The sequence below is a fragment of the Cololabis saira genome, chromosome 14, assembly GCF_033807715.1.
Source record: "Cololabis saira isolate AMF1-May2022 chromosome 14, fColSai1.1, whole genome shotgun sequence".
NCBI classification, from domain to species: Eukaryota; Metazoa; Chordata; class Actinopteri; order Beloniformes; family Belonidae; genus Cololabis; species Cololabis saira.
In genome coordinates this window covers 1,572,051-1,578,126 of record NC_084600.1, presented here as the reverse complement: position 1 = coordinate 1,578,126, position 6,076 = coordinate 1,572,051, and the positions used below count along the sequence as shown (strand labels likewise).

Sequence of the window (6,076 nt, the reverse complement as noted above, 5' to 3'; positions counted from 1 at the left end):
ACACCCGGGTACTTGTACTCCATCGTCTCAATGTCCAGCCCCTGGATCTTCACCGGTGCAAGAGGCAGAGGGTTCCTGATGAAGTCGATCACCACCTCCTTCGTCTTGCTGGTGTTGATGTGCAGATGGTTCCTTTCGCACCATGAGACGAAGTCGGCGATGACCCCCCTGTACTCCAGATCGTCCCCCCTGGACACGCGTCCCACGATGGCGGAGTCATCGGAGAAATTCTGGAGATGACAGGAGTGGAAATCTGAGGTGTAGAGTGTGAAGAGGAATGGAGCGAGCACTTTGCCCTGCGGGGCCTCCGTGCTGCAGACCACCACATCAGACACACAGTTGCGGAGCCTCACGTACTGCCAGGCCCGGTTCTACGAGGGTGCATCAGCATTGCACCCTCAGTTTATGTGTTTGCATGCTCAGTGGAAAAGACGAAAAGAAAACTGACAAATGCGCGCGCGTTAAGCCTGATTTAGGGTTCAGCATTAAATCGACGGCGTAGTCTACGGCGTGGGGTACGCGGCGACGCGCATGTACGTTGCGCGTCGCCGCGTACCCTACGCCGTAGGCTCTGCGTTGGTGCAACGCGGAACCATAAATCAGCCAGTGAACGTCACTCATCTGCATCCAGCAGTTTCCTGCACCAGCAAGACGCTGCTCTCTGCTGCACCGTTAACACAAAGTAACGATGGATATTCGGAAGTGGTTCAAGCACAACCACGCCAGCAAGTTTATATTTATGGTTATATTTATTTTTCTATGTTTTATTTTCTGTTGCTAGATTGTCTGATGGGTGAGGTAGCCCAGACTAAATGTAGCATTTTCTTTGTTCTGCAGCGATATTGCTGCAATAAAGCATTTGAAATACACTTTAAATATTCTTGTTTTGCTAGTATCATTCCGCTTGAAATTATGGGAAAATGCATAATTTAGTGTTGAATAATGTGCCAGGCATGTGCACCCCCTCTGATCTGAGATGCAGCCCTATTCATCATTTTCTAGAACCGGCCCTGCGTACTGCGGCCTGTTGGTGAGGTAGTCGATGGTCCATGCAGCCAGGTGACAGTCAACTCCTGCTTCCTCCAGCTTCCCCCTGAGCAGCGATGGCTGGATGGTGTTAAAAGCACTGCAGAAGTGGAAGAACATGACTCTCAGTGCTGCTGGCGCTCTCCAGATGCGCGAGTGACCTGTGCATCAGGTAGATGACAGCATCATCCACACCGATGTCAGGCCGGTACGCCAACTGCAGGGGGTCCATCACGTCAACCAGCTACTATCTCAGGTGGCCGAGTAGAATCCTCTCCATAGTCTTCATCAGGTGGGAGGTTAAGGCTACTGGTCTGAAGGGGTTGGGCTCCCTGGGTTGTTTAGTCTTCAGAACCGGAACCACACAGGAGGTCTTCCACAGGAGTGGAACTTTCTCCAGACTGATGCTTAGGTTAAAGATGTGCAGGAGCACAGCACAGAGCTGGTCAGATTCAGATTCAGAGAAACTTTATTCATCCCCAAGGGGCAATTCAGGACAACTAAGCAACAATACAAGTACAGTAAATCCGCTCAGCTGCCGGCCGGTCGACCACAACAAGCAGCAACCCGAAAACGGAACAAAGCAGAGAAAGGGTGACATTGGGGTGGGGGAGGGAAAAAAAGGCATCTTCACACTGTGTATTTACACAGTGAGAAAGTGCAAAAAAACACCTCAGCACAGAAAGCACATGACAAATTTACATCAACTTCACAAGACTTATAGCCAGGAATGCGTTGAGAATAGGGAGGTGTGGTTATCAGCAAGTGTGTGTGTAGCGGTGAGTCCATGAACGTCGCTCAGAGCTGCCTCAGCCAATGTCCTTGATGTTATCAGATGGCTCGGTCAGTTCTGAAAACAGGTCCGCGGATGATCTGGAGAGGGAAGGGTTAGTGGGGGCAGAGTCACCTTGTTTACATTCCACCAGGGAGATTGTGACTACAGCGATCAGCCAAACCGCTCTGTCAAGGCCAGATTATAGAATCAACAATTGTATTGAAAAGAACAGGCAGCTCCCAGTAATTTTCCGTCTGCCTTAAGTCTCTGGTTCCTCAATGGCGACTCCAAACAGACGAATTTGTGATCAATTCCCGCCAAGCCGAGCTTCCAACTTCTCCAAGGTATTCTCCATCTTGCCAATGAGCTCAAAGACCGCCGCCAGCCTGCAATTCAGTTCAAGAATCGTATCTAGCTTGCGGCCTTGCTCCCCAGCGTTAAAGTCAGAGTGTTAGGCTGCGTCCCGATACTCCCCCTCGCCCTGCTTTTCTTCCCTAACCCTAAATTTTGCGCGTTCCCGTGAAGGTAGTGGTGTCCCAATTCCTCTTTTCACCTAGGGGGAGGGGGGCATAACGAGGGCTAGGGGCTGAGAATAGCCCCTTCAAATCGAGGGATTTCAGATGCTGACTTGGCGAGCGAGGGGGTATGAAAATTTCCCAGAATGCTTTTCGTCGTCATTTGCGGACTGAATAAAAAAAAAAAACATGGAGGACATTTCTTGGGAATAAAATCAATATTTTGAGGTAGTTTCTGCATAAAAATGCATTTTGATTACATTTCTCGGCGCAAACCGATATTTTACTTTCATAATATCCACTCAGTGAATGTACATCATCCCTTTTTTGTCCGTTGTTCGCTAAGATCGCGCCGGAATATGGTTACGTAACCTACGTAAGCGACGCCGTAGGTTACGTAAGCTACGCCGTAGGCTGCGTCTAGCTCGCCGACCGAGGAAAACATGCTTTGCAGACTCGTCTCGATTTTGAGCAAGCAGGCATTTTTTTCATTTTTTTTGAGTCAAATGGCGAACCGCAAAGAGCAGGAGGATATTGAACCCACAAATGTAAGTATAATGTCCCATGGAATTAAAAAAATCACAGTGCTTTTGTATGTTTTAACAGTTTGAACAGTACATAGAAATACCACATTGTTTATTGTTTATTTTTAATACCAAAGAGTGAAATTACCGGAGTCAAATTACTTGTTGGACAATGTTAGAACCTGGCCAATAAAGCTGATTCTGATTCTGAGTTAACGTAAGATAATGCAACATGTGGCTGTTCATGATGAGTCGGCTAGATAACATTGCCGTGTCCTGTTAACTACTCGTTAACTCTCATATTTTCTACAAATTTGTTGTATATTTCACATTACTATAAGGCAGCAACGTTATTTGGGGGGGGTTACGAAGTAATAATAACGTTGCTTGCTGCCTTGTTATCATAGTTCAAACGTTTTCTTTTTGTTGTTTTTTTTTTTTTTTTTACGAGGACGTTTGTGCATTGCAGTAATCACATTTCATTCCAGGGGCTCCGGATCAGGTCCGACACATAATAAGCTTTAGGGCTACCAACGAGGAGAATTTTACTAAGAAGAAATATGCTGCTAAACCACTGTGGGAGTGAGTGATCTAGCTCTCTGCTTGCAGAATATCTGTGATGGGGTCCTTAACCATGGTATAACTACTATTCATCACTGTTTTCTGTTACAGGAAACTCATCAAAGAGCTGGAACTGGAGGGAAAGGTGACCACAGCACAAATTGGCAAAAAATGGGAAAATCTTAAAAAAAAATATAAGGTAAGCAATGGTTATGGTTATGGTAAGTTATATTATCTGCTGAAGAGATGATGCTTAACAAAAAAAAATCCATGTAAAGTATTTATTAATAGCACAGAGGTAATTTTTATTTATACAGTGATAATGAACCTGGTATGATGTTGTGGGTGTGTATGATAGTCCAGTCATGTGTGTAATCAACATGTGTATCCATCTTTTTTATCTCAGAACACTTTGGAAGACGCCAGCACATCGGCCTCAAGCTCTGCCTCACCAGCTGGAAGAGGAAGCTGGAAGCTTCAGGCATCAGGTCCACTTTCCCCCCGATCCCCAAAAAAAGAAATTCTCTATGCAGGACTTCCTTCAAGCTGTGGCCGCCAAAGAAGACAGAAGATGTCAAAAAAATGAAGAACACATGGACAGGTTCCTGAACCTTTTAGAGAAAATGGTGGACCAAACACCTCATCAGCAGTAGCAGCACATACACTGCAATTTTTTTTTTTTTGTACATAGTTCTGTGCAAATTTTTTATATGGAACAGCACCTTTCTTTGTTCTGCGTGCAATGTTTACTTTTTTCTTTTTTTAAAATTGTATTTGAATATAGCAAATAAAGCCTTTTTTACTGCAGATTCTCTCACTATCCTTATTTTACTATTGATCTCGTTGTACAGTTTATAATTTGAGACATTACCTTACTTTGAGAAACCCCAGAAGAGAAAACTGTTGTGTAACAAGTTTTATTAGACAATTTAAAAGTATTTCCAAGTGAGTAAAACCACACAAGTACAAAACTATATGAAGAACACATGGACAGGTTCCTGAACCTTTTAGAGAAAATGGTGGACAGGACACCTCATCAGCAGTAGCAGCACATACACTGCAAACTTTTTTTTTTGTAAATATTTCTGTGCACATTTTTTTATATGGAATATAAGTGCCATATTAACAGAGCTACAGCTGAAATTAAAACAGCTTTTGGCTCTCAGCTTCCTGATCAGGGTAGGGATGGAAACGAGGGGTAGGGGGAGAATTGGGACAGGCACCTGGGCCAAGTGCCCTAGATCTCAAGTGCCCTAAAATCTCCCCCTTCTTTTTTAGGGCTTAGGGAAGAAAAGAAGTGCGAGTGGAGAAAAGAAGGGCGAGTGAAGGAGAATTGGGATTGGCCCTTAGTCGCAGCGCTTATCCCTTCAGTCAAGTCAGGCAGCTCGGAGAGGGCCAAAGCAGCTGTCGACGACTTACGCGTTTGTCGATAGACGAGGAATCCCCCCGCTCCAATTAGGAGAAATCCTGCTATCATAAATCCAATTATGAAGGCATCTTCAACGTCCCCGACAGACAGTATCGCCAGGCACAATGGTTTCCAATGTTTCCAGGAATCCATTGTGTATCCCGCAAAAAATGTCCCATCGAGGCAAGAGGGCTCCCTTACCCCCTGACTTCTCGTCGCAAAAATTTGTTCGATTGTGCTGAGAGACCAGTTAATCAATTCCATGATTGTAGAGTTTCGGAGGAGTGAAAAGGAGAGACTCTGAAGACGAGACAGGACAAAAAGCAGTAGCAGGGCAGATAAATAAGGGACAGGAGCAGAGAAGCGTCCGGAAGAGAAGAACAGTCCCTCAGCAGCCTGGAGGTGATGCCATCAGGGCCAGCAGCCTTCCTCACCTTGGTCTTCCTCAGCTCCCGCCTCACCTGTTCAACTCTGATGAGGCTGGTGGCAGGGGCGCCAACAAATATCTTTAATAGGGGGGGCCAGATGGGGCCACTTCAATTCTTGGGGTGGACACCAAAACTAAAAGCCATCATTACAGGATTGTATTATACTGTTGTAGTATACAGGCTCAGAAATACTTAAACACCTGCTGATATGCATTTGGCCCAAATGATTTGGGATGAAACGCATAACTGACGATAGAATCTATGTGACCGGCAAGTGTTTTTTGTTTTTTTTTATTGAGGCAAGTGAGGTGGCCAGGAAATTTGTAGCGAGGGCCGTGGCCACCCCAGGCCACCCCCAGGTGGCGCCACTGGAAGTCTCCCTTTTCTTACCTGAAAACTTGATTTGAGATTTGATTTGATCAACCTTGTGTTCGGGTGTCTCTTCAGCTATTGCTGATAAGTTGCAAAGCTTGAGTTTTTTCTGCTGGACCTGCCCATGCAATTTCTGTGGACGATTAAATCGTGTGGTCCAGTCCCTAAAATATCTAAATCCAAAAACATGTCAACGTCCATCAACTCCCATGTTAAAATGTCCATCTTTAGAGCAGAAATAAACATTTACAACCTGGTTCAACATATTCTTTTTTGTCTCAATTGTTTGATTTCACATCCATGACAACTCTGAGGGGGTGAATTTTTGTTGTACCACACAGGGGCTGTTTATATAAAGCATTAATTTATTTCTAATATGATTAACAGTTGGCTCAGCAAATTCCAAGCTGTTATCACGTTATCGTCTGTAACCTCCATGATACTGCCCTTAGCGAAGCAACACCGTG

At 45.0% G+C, this 6,076-nt stretch overlaps 1 long non-coding RNA gene across 1 annotated transcript; it reads left to right on the top strand.

The window, feature by feature from the left end:
- The first annotated feature begins 3,359 nt into the window (after nucleotides 1-3,359).
- Nucleotides 3,360-3,929, top strand: LOC133459429 (uncharacterized). The gene is made up of 3 exons (XR_009784052.1): nucleotides 3,360-3,422; nucleotides 3,513-3,600; nucleotides 3,808-3,929. It is a non-coding gene; the product is annotated as an uncharacterized LOC133459429 (long non-coding RNA).
- The last annotated feature ends 2,147 nt before the right edge of the window (nucleotides 3,930-6,076 follow it).